Source organism: Lissotriton vulgaris, chromosome 4_1 (assembly GCF_964263255.1).
Source record: "Lissotriton vulgaris chromosome 4_1, aLisVul1.2, whole genome shotgun sequence".
NCBI lineage: Eukaryota > Metazoa > Chordata > Amphibia > Caudata > Salamandridae > Lissotriton > Lissotriton vulgaris.
Window position 1 is genome coordinate 202,071,821 of NC_141691.1, and position 15,309 is coordinate 202,087,129.

Genomic DNA, 15,309 nt, shown 5'->3' on the forward strand with positions numbered 1-15,309 from the left:
CATCACTGATTTTTTCAACACTGTTTTACACTTCTTTTTAACCGGACGTCCTGGTGAATATCTTCAATAAAATCATTTTCCTTTGCCTCGACCGTCATTTTAGTCTCACTTTTTTTTCTCACTCCCTGTTTTGCACTGCAATTTCTCAGCACCACTCTGTGGCATGGACACTGTAAAAATATAAACCAGAAGTGAGTGTTGTCTGGCCGATTCATCTGGGCCTGGACTCACCACCCTGGCCAGACGTCCTACATGACGAGGCTCCGCCAAATGGGTGCATATGCAAATGCTACTTACCAGTATGCATCTGTTCTTGGCATGTAGTGCTGCTGACATTCATATCTGTGCATAGATTGCCACCTAGTGTTGGGTCCGGATGATTGCACATTGTTGTCCTGGAAGAGTCTTCGAAGTATCACGAGATAGGTGGCTCCTCCCCTGGACTACAGTGCGCATGGGCATCGCCTCCATCCCCAGATTGTTTTTAGCCATTGGCAGAGATGGAGTGAAGAATGTGAGTGATGACCATGCTATGAGCATATGTATGTAAATGAATGAATTCTGCAGCTGCTACAGGCGCCGGGGAGGAGGGTGGGCGATATGAATGTCAGCAGCCCTACATGCCAAGAACAGATGCATACTGGTAAGTAGCATTTGCAGTTCGAGGCATGTGGGCTGCTGAATTCATATCTGTGCATAGAATACATAGCAGTCCCTCCATTAACGGCGGCCGCCCGTGCCAGCTGCAGCAGTCTGAAAAAGCGTTTTTAGAACAGCCTGACCAACAGCTGCCTGTTGTTTGGAATGCACGTCTACACAGTAGTGTTTAGTGAAAGTATGTGTGGTAGACCATGTGGCTGCTCTACAGATATCCTCTAAGGGAATGTTACCTAGGAAAGCCATAGAGGCCCCCAACTTCCTGGTGGAGTGGGCCCTCGGTGGGATAGTGAGAGTGCGCTTAGCTTTAGCGTAACAGATCTGAATGCACTTCACTATCCACCTAGCAATCCCTGCTTTAGAGATAGCGTTTCCCTTGTGGTGAGTGGCAAAAGCAACAAAAAGCTGCTTGGTTTTGCGAAAATCTTTTGTCCTGTCTACATAATACATCAAGGCCCTCTTAACATCAAGGGTGTGGAGCATGCGCTCCGCCAGCGTCTCTGGGTTTTGGAAAAACACCGGCAATTCGATAGTCTGGTTTAAGTGGAATTGGGATACCACTTTGGGCAAGAATTTAGGGTTAGTGCGGAGCACCACCCTGTTAGCATGTACCTGGAAGAAAGGTTCTTGGATGGTGAGCGCCTGCAGCTCGCTAACCCTCCGTAGCGAAGTAATTGCTACTAAGAACGCAACCTTCCAAGTCAGAAACTGAAGCTCACAAGAGTGCAGTGGCTCAAAGGGAGGACCCATCAGCCTTGTAAGAACCACATTGAGGTTCCATTCTGGAGCTGGTGGGGTCCTTGGTGGAATGACCCTTTTGAGTCCTTCCAGAAAGGCCTTGACAGCAGGGACCCTGAAGAGTGACAGGTGTTGTCTATTCTGGAGGTATGCTGCCATAGCAGACAGGTGAATGCGGATGGAAGAGTATGCCAGATTGCATTGATACAGGTGGAAAAGATAACAAATGATGTTTTGAATGGAAGCATCTAGCGGGTCAATATTGTGGTTAGCACAGTAGATGACAAACCTCTTCCATTTAGCCGCATAACAAGCTCTGGTAGTGGGCTTCCTTGCCTCCCGAATGATGTTCATGCAATCGGGAGGAAGATTGAGGTAGCCAAACTCTAGGACTTCAGGAGCCAGATCGCCAGGTTGAGCTGTTGCGGATCTGGGTGCTGAATGTCGCCATGGCTCTGCGCCAGAAGGCTGGGAGTGAGATGAAGCCTTTGATGCGGCACCACGGACAGTTCGAGAAACGTGGTGTACCATGGTTGGCGAGCCCACGTTGGAGCAACCAGGATGAGAGTCATCGAGTGCTGCCTGAGCTTTCGCGCCACCAGCGGTATCAGAGGTGCTGGGGGAAAAGCGTACTCAAATCTGCCTGACCAGTTCATCCACATCGCATTGCCCTGTGATTGCGGGTGTGGGAACCTGGCGGCGAAGCTTTGGCATTTTGCGTTCTCCTTTGTGGCGAACAGGTCTATCTCTGGATGACCCCACTTTTGGAAGTACGGTTGGAGTACTGATGGATGTATCTCCCACTCGTGCATCTGATGGCTGTGCCTGCTGAGCAGATCCGCCATTTGATTGTCCTTGCCCGGGAGATGCTCTGCCATGAGGAAGATGTTCCTCTGAATGGCCCACTTCCACATGCTCTGAGCCAGATGAGACAGCTGTGGAGAGTGTGTGCCTCCCTGCTTCTGAATGTAGTACATGGCCGTCATGTTGTCCGTCCGGATCAACACGACTTTGTTGCACAGATGTACTTTGAACGCCTTCAAGGCCATGAAGATTGCCATCAGTTCCAACACATTGATGTGCATCTTCCTTTGCTGTAGTGTCCACAGTCCCTGCACAGTGTAATGGAGTACATGCGCTCCCCATCCCTGGAGAGAGACGTCCGTCGTCAGGATAATCAGTGGGACAGGCTCTTGGAATGGTCGGCCCTTGCAAAGGTTTTGTGGATTCCACCAATGCAGAGAGTTGTATGCCCGACCGCTCACCAACACTAGGTCTGTCAGTTGCCCATGAGCCTGAGTCCACTGACGTGCAAGGCACTCCTGAAGCGGACGCATATGAAGTCTCGCGTGCGGGACAATGGAGATGCAGGAGGCCATCATGCCTATCAACTGCATGAACACCTTCGCTGGAAGCGGGTGCTGGGGTCTGAATCGTTGGATCAGTGCCTGGATACTGGCGATTCTCACTGAATTCGGCTGCGCAGTGGCTGCCAGAGTGTCTATTGTCGCGCCCAGATACTGTCGTACGTGGGCGGGCTGGAGATGGGACTTTGGGTAGTTCAGAGAGAATCCCAGATCGTGCAGGAGATGAATGGTGCGTGACACGTGGTCGACGCACTGCTGTTCTGTCCTTGCTTGAATGAGCCAGTCGTCCAAGTAGGGAAAGACGTGGACGTGCTGGCGACGGAGATGCGCTGCCACAGTCGCTAGGCACTTGGTAAACACTCTCGGTGCTGTGGTGACCCCGAACGGCAGAACCCTGAACTGGTAATGCTGGTCTAAGATCGTGAATCTGAGATACTTCCTGTGGGAAGGATGCAGGGGGATATGAAAATAGGCATCTTTCAGATCCAGCGTAGCCAGGAAGTCCCCCTGTTGAAGCAGGGGAAGCACCTGCTGCAACGTGAGCATATGGAAGTGCTCCGAGAGGATGTACCAGTTCAGGGGCCTGAGGTCCAGGATCGGCCTGAGGGATCCGTCCTTCTTGGGAATCAGAAAATACAGGGAGTAAACCCCTGTTCCCCGCTCTTGTAATGGAACGAGCTCTATCGCCCCTTTTTGCAGCATGACTAGAACTTCTTGCTGCAACAAGGTCAAGTGCTCGCCTGACAAAGGACGGCTCCTTGGGGGTATGTCCGGTGGAATGGACGTAAGCTCTAGACAGTACCCGTACTGGATAATAGACCTCACCCACCTGTCCGTGGTGATGGACTTCCACGCCGGCAGGAACTGCTGGAGTCTCCCCCCGACCGGTGTTGTATGGTCGGGGGGCAGTGACAAGACGTCACTGTTTGTTGGTGGCGGCGGACCTGGAGCTATTGTTGCCACGTCCCCTGCCCTTGACATTATTGCCTCTGTAACCACCTCTATTCTTGTTGTTATACGAGGCTTGGGTGGTACTTTTGTAATATTGTGTGGACTGGGATGCCTGTCCCCTTGAGGTGCCTCTGGAGTTCGAGCGGCGAAAGGAACCACTCCGAAACTGCTGACTTTGTAAAGCCCCCATTGACTTGGCAGTTTCCGTATCTTTTTTCATTTTTTCCAGTGTGGCATCCACCTCAGGGCCAAACAGGTGGTCAGGATTCACTGTTTGATTCAGTATCGTAGTTTGGATGTCTGGTTTGAACCCCGAAATTCTAAGCCAGGCGTGGCGTCTAAGCAACACACTGGTATTGATAGCCCTGGAGGCTGTGTCTGCCACATCCAGTGCACATTTGATGGATGCATTCGTAATGAGTTTACCCTCCTGAATCAGCATCTCCCCTGCCTCCTTGTATTGGTCAGGCAAGTGTTGCAGTATGGCCTCTAAGGTGTCATAATGGGCCCTATCATAACGTGCAAGCAAGGCTTGGGTGTTAGATATTCTCCAGATATTAGCTGCCTGTGCAGCAATGCGTTTGCCTGAGGCCTCAAAGATCTTGGACTCTTTGTCTGGGGGAGGAGCGTCACCAGTAGTTTGAGAGTTCGCCCTCTTCCGAGCGTTGGAAACAACCAAGGAGTCCAATGGCAAGTGTCCCTTGATATATGTAGGATCTGTGGGCGCTGCCTTATATTTCCGGTCGATGCGAGGGTTGACCACACGCGCTCGGGTCGGCTCCTTGAAAACCTCCGTTGCATGTTTAAGCACCCCCTTAAGCATCGGTAGCGTTTTGACTGACTTTTCGGCTACCGAGAAGGTGTCGAATAAGAAGTCCACATCCACGGGGTCCGAGTGCAGCTCGACGTCGTGGTTAGCAGCAGCTCTCTCTATCAGAGCATTGAAGGCCGTCGAGTCCTCAGTCGGGGACGTCTTGGCCGCAAAAAGTTGAGTGTCCTGACCCGACTGCGGGTCCTCCGTGTCGCCTCCGGCGGACCACGGAACGTGCTCCTCCTCCGGATCCGAGTACGCCGGATAGTCGTACTCGGCATCTTCCTCGTCCGCACCGGCTGCGGTGAAATGCGTCGGCGAGTGTCCTAGGGTTTGTGGGGACACAGGTTCCACCAAAGCCGAAGAGTCCTCAGAGTCCCTTTTGTTTTTGAGAGGGATCTTAAAATGTTCCAACGCCGGCTCCGTCGTGATCTTCCTTTTGAGGAGCGACAGTTTTCCGGTGTTGGCGTCGATGGTTACCTCACGACGTTCCTCTTCAGCAAGCGGTTGGAGTCGAAGCTTCGACACCACCAAGGCAGCTTTCGGTGCCAAAACCTCCTTCGAGGGTCCACTCTGCTTCGGCGCGAAGGCCTTCGGCGACGACTTGGGAGGAAAGGTGAAACGGATAGGCGTTTGCTCCTTCGCCGGCTTAGGCGTGAGCTTTGGCGCCACAGTGCCCGACGCGGGAACCACACTGTCCTTTCGAATCCGCTGCAGGGATTCCGCCACCTTCTTCGTCAAGGCCGGAGAGGGCTTGACCGGCTCGAGCGACTTCTCAGCATCGAGAGCCCGATCACCCGCATGCGCCTTCTTCGGGGCCGACGCCCCATGGCCATGCGCGTCGTCGCTCTGACGCTTCTTCGGAGCCGACTTCGGGTCCACAACCCCTTTCGGAGCCGACTTCGGGTCCACAACCCCTTTCGGAGCCGACGCAGCCGCGTCGGACGATTTCGCCTTCGGCACCGACCCCGAGGGCTTCGGGTCGGCCATCTTGGCGTGGCTCTTCGAGTCGGCCATTTTGGTTTTCTTTGAAGTTGACGCCTCCAGAACCTTCTTCACCAGCGCAACTTTCACTTTCGGTTCCGCATCCGAGGGTGCGTGACCAGTTGGCTTCACTTTCGTTTTCTTCGACGTAAGTGATGGTTCATAAATGTCCGTGACCGGGCCCGGAGGCGGGGACGTAGGACTCATAGTTAGATCTTGGGTAAGGCCCGAAGGCGATCCCTCGACCTGGGTCGTATGAAGGGTAGTAACCCCTGAGTCTGGTTGGGGATGCTCCTCCTCCGAGCTATCACCCATCGTGGCAAAAGCCTGATCGTCGTCCCCTACCTCGTTGGTGACTTCGTCAAAGTTCTCCGCACCCTCGTCGTAGGTTTCCCCCTCGGATGCGGGATTAGAGTCCGAACCTTGCACGTCGTCTTCTCCCTCGACAGATTCCTGGAAAATGTCATCTGGTGGGGGCGCCGTAGCCGATAACTTAGCCTGGAGCCTATTGGCCCGACGAATCTTTAAAGTCTTCTTGCTCCGGAACTTCGAACACGCCATGCAGGTGTCTTCGAGGTGATCCGGTGACAAGCAGGTATTGCACACAGGGTGCACGTCGAGGTGTGAATATTTAGAGTTACACACCGGGCACTTCTTAAACGGAGTTCGCTCCATAGCAAGAGTGTAGTGTAGGCCCGTCCGCGCCGAAAGCACGTGGAAGGGCAGCAAGAGATCGGAGCTGAGAGTCTGAAAGAAACCCGTACGCAACTATACCGACGCCCAGCCTAAAGACCTTTTGGTCTCGAGTCGAATTTGAACAACTATCGGTTCCGACAGAGGGAACCGAAACACATCCGAACCCAATGGCGGAAAAAAACAATCTGGGGATGGAGGCGATGCCCATGCGCACTGTAGTCCAGGGGAGGAGCCACCTATCTCGTGATACTTCGAAGACTCTTCCAGGACAACAATGTGCAATCATCCGGACCCAACACTAGGTGGCGATCTATGCACAGATATGAATTCAGCAGCCCACATGCCTCGAACTCTACTATATACCCGTGTCATGTGACCACGTGGTCTGATTTAGTGCAATCCAAAAGGGTTACTTGAATAGGACCTTTTAGACTCAGCGACGTTAGTCAACAGACCCTCCAACTCTTTATGTTCGTTGTAGTTTGATTAGGGGTATTGAGTTTGGATGGTCTATAAATATAGTCCCCTTGACCCTCCTCAACTTTTTGTTTTCCAAGTCAGTGAGCGCCTTCCTCTTAGCTTCTGAAGGGCTGTTCGGTCCTTCTTGTAGTTTCTTCTCTTCTGAGGAAGCAAGGTTCAGGGTTGCTCTCAAATGTAGCAGGGATTCTGCTCATACACAGAACTGTGCATAGAGACTTGGAACCTCAGTGAATTAGGGTGTACCAAAACTCACCTTAGTAGCCAAAATCCCCTACCAGACTAGCAATCAGTGTCTCATTGGTTCTTCCATAACCCCAATGATTGGACAACCCAGAACATGGAACTTAGAATACCTCGGGCAATGTGGAATACATGAACACTCTTTCGTTAAACTCTCATACCAGTCCAAAACAGGGAATAAATAGTGACACGTGCAAGTTTGAAATATTTATTTCTAATGCCGTATTCTCAGGCGCAGTATCTTAGCTAATACAAGCAGACACATTACAAGCAACAAGATTATCATCATAGTTACTATTCCATAAAATACAAAGGGAGAAAGCATGTTAAAATGCTAACTGGAAAACAGTTTAGAATACACCTACATCTCACCCTCCCTTGCCAGTAGGTTTTTTTATATCTACAGAAGGTCTCTTGGTATTACAAGGGCGGCCCCATACCTCTGTTCCTAACCGAAATGGATCACATCAGTTTCTGCACCAACTCTTCTGCATGCAAATGTTCTCCAAGTGTGTTTGAGCATGCCTACGCAGTGCATTATTAAACGCGCCAAAATCAAAGGTGGCCACAGCTGCAAATATGTTATGTCTAGAACGTGCGCTGATCAGTCTGAACAACAACCACTGTGTTGAAATAACTTTGAAGTCCTCGGCTCTCACTGTTCAGACAAAGCTTGCCAAGCAAGGCTGCCAGTATAGAAAAACATTCTCGTGCGAAGCAAAACACTCTGCTAGACTCTAAACATTTATAATAATGTGTGCCGTGTGCAAAGGCAGCAGAAAGGAAAAATGGCGTTTAAACTTCTAATAAGCTCATGCCAACTTAACACAGTGTTAAAGCAAGGGTCATCCCTATGACACAAATACTAGATTTAAGGGGCATTACAGGTAGGTAAAAAAGTTGGGACCAATGGGTTGCTTCTCTGGGGTGGGGACACCCCCTATTACGCCAACCTCCAGAGGGCAGGGTCATAAGCCTTTCCCTGGTTGGCTGAGTCCCCAGTCTGCAAGATGGCAGGAACTGAGAGTTGTGCTTCACTTCGCCTCCTCCACCTGAGGGGTGGAGTTGGCAGAGGTGGGCACGCCTATCTTCCTCACTTGTTTTTCCCGCTGGTTCTCCTGCCCAAGGTGGGGGCCAGAACCAGTGGGGACCAGTAGCTGAAAGCAGCAAGTGGCCTGGGGAAGCTCACAAAGGCGGAAAGCCTATGAAGCTTCCCCTTCATGAATCCTGCCCATCCTGGAGGAGGAGGCACCTCGTCCCAGGATGTGCATTGTTTTAGGCCCCAGAGAGCAGCAGGCTCTCGACCCAAGGGTCCAGAAACATGTCTGGTGGTGGCAGCTGAAAGCAGCCACTCAGCCTGGACACTAGTGGTAGGTTAGTTTTCAGGGGGCATCTCCAAGATGCCCTCTCTGTGCATTGTCATTCAATGGCATCAGTGTGGGTTTAATATGCTGTGATGTTTGATACCAAACTTCTCAGTTTTTAGTAAAGCCATTATGGTGTTGTGAAGTTCGTAATGACAACCTACCAGCACTATATGCTCTTAATGGCAGCACTGAACTTACAATGTCTAAGACTGGACTTCGACACTGTAGGGGTACAGGGCTCATGCACCTGTACCCTCGCCACTGGTATAGTGCACCCAGTTAGAGGAGTGACTGTACTATGTACTATGCCAGGGCAGTGGGTTGTAGGCATGGCACGCAAGAATGTGTGCCATGTCAACTCTTCACTTTGTTCTGCACTACAACAGGCTGTCTGCATTGGTACTGTGTGAGCGTAATGGTACAGGACCTTTAATGGTAGCAAAATAAGTGCTGCAGCCTTTAGAGGCCTTGTCTGGTTACAGTGCCCTGGATACCTGTGGTACAATTTACCAGGGGCTGACCTGTGGACAGAGATGCCAATTGGGTTTAGGCTTCAATGCAGTTTTAGGGAGAGAACAGAGGCCCTGGTTACCCGATTGGCAGGGGCCCAGGGCAAACTCAAAGGAAATCAGCAATTCAGCCAGAAGTAGGGGCATTTATGCAGAAAGAGGGCAATTTCATACACCACCGAGATCTGGACGCAATAGGCGCTAACGAGGCCTTCTTTGATCCTCTCCTGCTCTGGTACATCGATGCCCTTCCTGTAAGATGTCGTTGGGAATGGATGTCAACGAGCGAGCCATGCTTCTTCAAGCTAGACGATCCCGAATCGTTTTCTTGGGGCGGAAAGAGGCACATGCTGGACTGTCTCTGGCCTCGTGCTCCGGTGAAAGGCAGAGATTACACACCTCATGAAGATCTGTGTGTGGAAACATGGATCCACATTGAGGACACTTTTAAAGGGAGTCCTTTTCATGAGCCAGATGTAATGGCGTACGATGACCAGAATGGAAGACTTGAAGAGATGCATGTCGACTAGGGATCACAATCGAAACAATACCGGAGAAAAGGATGAAGGATCATGCGTCAAAAGTTGAATCGGTAATGACACCGAACAGGAGTGCGAATAACACATCCGAGCCCGATGGCGGAAAAAAACAATCTTAAGATGGAGCTGATGCCCATGAGTACTATTGTCCAAAGGAGGAGTCGCCTATTTCGTGACTTCCAAAGACTTTTCCAATACAACCACCAGTGCAAACATCTGGGCCCAACACCAGATGGCGATCTATGCACAGTGTGTGATCTGCAGCTCATATGCCTCGAACATCATCTTCCCAAGGTGGTCCAGCTTCTTGGATTCCCTATCTTGTGGTGCGGGAGGGAATGTGTCCTTGGAAGTTGAGGCTTGGACCATCTCTCAGGGGTGGGGTGTTGGGAGATGAAAATGGGGTCGCCCGGGGCAGGGTGTTGGAGTTGGGTCATCATCCTGTCCACGGGAGCCCTCGTGTTGGGCTTGGACCAAGTCCCCACAAGGATGTCCGTAAGGGCCTCATTGAATAGCTGCAGGGGCTCAGAAGAAGCGCTGCTGGCTGAAGCACCTCGGTCAGGTGGTTAGCCCTGGCCGCCACCATAGGAAGCTCAAGGTTTAAGGCATCCGCCACCCTATGCAAAACCACTGCGTAAGATACACCCTCCTTCGTAGCCACAGTAGGGGGAGAAAGCATGCTAAGGTCTGGGGAGGTAACCAGACTACTGCCCCCATCCAAATCCTCTCTCCAGTCCGGTTCCTCCAACTGGTCTGCCAAAGGATCCATAGACCCCCTCCCAGTCCACCTCACCTTAATGTGGCAGCCACTCAGGGCGATAGGGAAGAGCAGGGCAGAACAGTGGTACAAAAGTACCGGTCAGCAACGGTACCGGCGTCGGCCGACGCCGGTCTGGCTCCGTGTCCTCATCAAGGGGGAGGCTGGGGTCGACGTTGGCTGGGGACACAACCGGTGTAGGAGGGGACAGAGGTGTCGGCACTGGATTTGGCGCCGGACGTGTCACGAGGTCGACTGGCGCCAATCCGAATCCAGGCCTGGATCCTTGGGGGCCCTGCGGCGCCGGATCCACCAGCATCGAAGGCCTAGAACCCTCAGCCGAGTCTGTGCTGCCCGAAGGAACGCCGGTGGAGTCGGGCTGCCTAAAGATAGAATGGAGGGCTTTGTAAAAGCTACAGAGTTGGGCATGGGAATCTCAGGGTTCCGGGAAGGGAGGGAAGGTCTGAGTCGACCCCAACAGGCTCTGCGGGCTGACCCGGATGACTACGTTCCGCTTCCTGCATCGAGTCAGCTGACGTATGGGGAGGACACGAAGAAAGACGGCGCTTCTTCGCCTTTTTCTTGAACTTCGACTTACCCGAAGAAGGAAGACTTCGACGAGGAGTAGTGGTGATGGCTCCATGACCGGTCCCGAGACCTCCCTCTCACCTGGGACCTCGAATGGCACAAAGTGGAGTGGACTGCCGGGCCTCGAGAAGCTTTCGGGACCACTCCCTCAAAGACTTTGGGTTCATGGACCGGCAGTTGGAGCACAACTTCGGGTCCTGGTCACGCTCTAAACACCAAAGGCACACAAGGTGTGGGTCCGTAACGGACATCAATTTGCGACCAGAGTCGCAAGCCTTGAAGCTGGTTCAAGGACAGGGCTTCCCTACGTGCACCAGGATTCAAACGACTCGAAAAGATGTCAACAAAAAGTTGCAAAAAGAGAGTAAAAAAGTGACTAGGTACCACTCTCTCCGGATTTGCGGTGGTTGGCTCGGAAAAAGAAAGAACGGACGTCAGCGCGCAGGGGCGGCGTCCAAGTAGATACTCCTACATCATTCCAGCGACCACGACGCCAACGACGAACGCGGAGTCGTCTGACGCGCAGGGGTACTGCTTAAGAAAAATTCTCTGGATCCAGTCTGAAGCCTGGGGGTAATTCTAAGGTGAGGAATCCATAACTAATTGTCTCTTTCAGAAAACATACTTACCTTATTACAAAGACCTTAGTTTTAAAATAAAATACAAAGTAAATGTTTCTAAATTTGGTCTGGATCTCCTTCTGGAGTTGTGTGTCCATTATTGATCATTGTTGTGCAATGAATGTCTTATACTACTCTGTGTTAGGCCTAAGGCTGCTTATCCACACTACCACTAACAGAGCACTTCGGGTTTTACATTGAGCCCTGTACACTTTTGGGGAACCCCTGAACTCTGTGCACAGTGTTACCACCTATTGGAAGTATCATATAGAGAGCCAGCTTCCTACAACTGCAATAAAGAATGGATCAATGTGTACTTCATTTTGAACTTGGGATGCAGGGGGTTGGTTGTTTAGTCGAAAATGTTGCGTTTCCTGAGAAAAGTGGTAGGTGGCCTCTTTTCCTCCCTGGAGAGCCAATTTTCATGACTTTAAACTTCACTCTACTTAAAACATACACAGGTGGTTTCTCTCATAGTGCCTAGCCACCAATTTATTGTTGACCAAGGAGTTGGTCGTGATCGCGATACCAGGCAACTGGTAAACCAGTGGCAACTGGACTTCTGCCAGGACCAAGAGAACTTCAGGGTATTTCGTTCACTGGGTCAGGAACACCTGCAGTCCACAGAGGGGTTGAGGTGCCGCCGGAAGACCCCCATTAACAGCATCACATCTACAGCATCCTTGAGCATCTTCAGCATCCTGTATCCCTTGCATTAGGACCACTTCCATAGGAACCTCAAGCAAAGGGATAAAAGTCTGACTGAATACTGCTCCTTCTGCGAAGGTAACTGTTAGAGGATTGTGCTGCCCCCCATCTCTACCTCTCCCACCCCAACTCCTAACACCCCCTTCTCAACTGGCTCTCGGTTGGGAGTTAGTAGCCTAAAGCAACTCTAACCGACCGCAATACAACTAACCAAAGCTTTTACTTAAATTTGCCAGTGCTTGTTCCCAATTGAGTGAAAAGTCTTGATTAATGTTTCTTGTAAAATCTAGATCTCCAGAATCCTCAAAAGGATCTTTTTTGTTGTGGTGTCTAAAAATACATAAAAGTACTGGCTATTTGTATACGCTGGGGGGTTAATTATGAGTGCCAGTTATTTCTTTTTCAATTCATTTGGTGCGGTTTAAACGCCTAACACTTGTTCCTTGCATCTTAGAGGCACAACTATCCATGGTTGGACTAGATGGTTTAGCAAACTCAACCAACAGGCCCTAAGGTGGTATTTAAGAATCAGACGGCGAGGCCAAACAACCACACAATAGAATACACCCCATTTCCTCACATGGATGCATCAATTTGATGCGCAGTGAAATCAGTTGTGCTAGGTAACAATACTCCAAAGTACACTCTTGTCTTCGCACTGGCAATTGACAAACTTGATTGTCTCATCCTAACAGTTTTAAAGACACACCAGTGTTGTTCCAAACTTAATTACATAAAAAAATTAACTATAGGGTGTTGTTTTCAGCTGCATGATTACTAGATATTCTTGAGACTTTAACCAACGCAAACGAAACACTGCTTTATGGCAGGTTAAAGGAACAATATGTCATGGTCTACATGCTGCAAACATAGAAACTAAATTAATCTTCTGGCTTTACATCGAAGTGTTTAATTGTTTTTGCCATAAGTGTTTAAAAGTATTTTACTTAACTAAAGGTCCCTTCACTGATTAGAGTGCATCGCAAAATAGGAGAGATCACATGAATGTGATGCAGTTACATTTTCATTGGTGTGAAATTTACACTACAAAGCCAAGATGAACTGAATTAAACATAAAACAAAAATCATTATTACATCTTTCTTCAGGAGCCTTCTAATACTTGACCCTTCAGTTGTTTGATTTAATTATGATGTCAAGCATTTTCATTAAGTAACTATTAAAAGGTGGTTCTGACACTAGGGGCGGCCCGGATTTTTCGCTTTTCTGAGCACCTAATTGTTGAGCTTTTACTGAGGGAAAGCCTCATAATCTGGGACTTACACACAGTGAACTCATAATGAAGGAGACTGCATGGAGCTTTTACTGGTGTCCCCCAGGCTTGGCTAGGCCGCTGCGCAGCAGCTGGAGTATGGGGCATCTTGCTGGTTACATGCAGACACGGGTGTACATGCTTGTGCACACGTGTAGAGGCTTCGCAGGTGAGATTTCCAGCGTGTGCAGTCCAGGAGCAGCTACAGAGTGAATGGTGTGGCAGGACTAATGGAGAATTGGGTGGAGACATGGAATAGGCTTTATGCACTGGAAAGAAACATGCCAGGGAAAGTCTGTGTTTTACAGTGTTTTCACTTCATTATCCCCCCATGGAGATGTGGGGTCCTTGGCTAGAATGACCTCCACCAGGCCTACAGATTCCAGACACGCACTAAAGTCCCGTGTAGTGGAGGTGAAAAGAAATATTCTGCAGAGTCCAAAGTCATGTTTGTACTGCTTTTGGGTCGCCCTGAAATGTCATATTTCTCTGAGTCCCTGGCTGGGGTCTGGCCCTGGCAGGTTAGATTAATGCCCTTTCTTCCCTGAGCAAAGATCTTTCCTCCAAGGAAGGGAGATAGGTGGAGTTACAAACCAATCCATCAACCGCTGTCGCTGGGTGCCAGGCACCAAGGTGAAGGCAGCACTGGGGGAAGGGGAGCCATGTAGCCAAAGACACTGGACGACTCCATTTTGACCAACCCACAGACTGGACAAGAAGGAGGGAGCAGGGGCAGGAAGTGATGTGTCGCTGTTTAATAGGACACAGAGACTTTCTGGCAGCCCCCTACTCAACTTTTAAAAAGTACTTGCACAGGAAGAGAGGCTCTCTCTGGGGTGTGGTCTGCTGAGGCGTAAGGTGCTGGAGCCTGGCAATGGGCAGTTGGAAGGAGGACACCACTGACTGCCCCCCAGGCCCCTAACAGTGCCAGAAGAAGAGCCCAGGAACGGTGCCCAGAAGCATGGGCCTCTGCGCAGGGAGAAGAGAGGCGCAGGGAACCAGTGAAGATCGCTCCTTGCAGAATGCACCCTCTTGGAGACCTGGAGAGCAAAGGAGAGTGCTCCCAAGGGCTGGGCGACACCACTAGGAGCGAGAAGATGAGAAAATGGGGCAGATCGGACCCCCAGGAGCTGAGATATGGCCCCCGGAAGGTAGACGACCTCTGACCCCTCAGAAGACAGACGACTAAGCGCACGGGGCTCCACTGCCAGTCTCAAAGATGCCTCTGGGTGCGTCAGGTCTCGGGGGCTGCCCCCAAGGAGAAGTAAAGCCGGGGAGCGCAGTCGAGCTCCCCGTGAAGGTGCCCTGCAGGGGGACCAGGAGCCCATCCTGGCCCCACCGAAGATGTAGGCAGGGGAGCGCAGTCACGTTCTCCCCCCCCTCCCACGAAGAGGATGGCCGGGGAGCACCGTTGTGCTCCCCGTGACAATGCCCCACGTCGTGCCAGGAGCCCACCCTGGCCCCAGACGAAAATGGCGATGGAGTGTGTCGTTGTGCAACCCCATGCAGAGGAGGATGGGCCCGGGACCCCATCTGCGCGCCCTGAGGTGGCAGAGTGAGGGGGAGAGCCGTTGCACCCCCCCAAAGATGTTCGGGTGCCCGGGACCCCATCCCCTGGCCCAGAGTGTGGAGGAGCCCGGGGGAGTGCCGTTGCACTCCCCAGTAGACCAGAGGAAGCGGGTGTAGCCAAATAGGACTGCCGGCTAGCGCGGCATCACAGAAGAGTGCTGGCCGTCGGGGAGCAGGCGGGGGTGGGCTCCCCGGGCTGCCCTCCAACGAAGAATGTATGCGGGGTTCCCTGGTGGGACCGGGACCCCGAACCTGAACACGAGGAGGTGCACTGGCCCCGGGTGGAACCGGGCCCCAGAAGACCGCAGAGCGTCGGGGTGGGTTTCATGAGCTGCATCACATTACCTGGGGGTCCGGGTGGGAACGCCCCCCCCCCCCCCTCCGAGGCCCTAGAAAGCGGCGAAGCGACAGCGCAGATCTCCCCGGCACAGCGGGAGAGCCGCACATCTATTATTCA

The 15,309-nt window shown here is 51.5% G+C and overlaps 1 protein-coding gene across 2 annotated transcripts in view; it reads right to left on the reverse strand.

The window, feature by feature from the left end:
- STAG2 (STAG2 cohesin complex component) overlaps positions 1-15,309 on the reverse strand; it is a 1,316,830-nt gene that overhangs the window by 708,068 nt on the left and 593,453 nt on the right. The window lies entirely within an intron of this gene.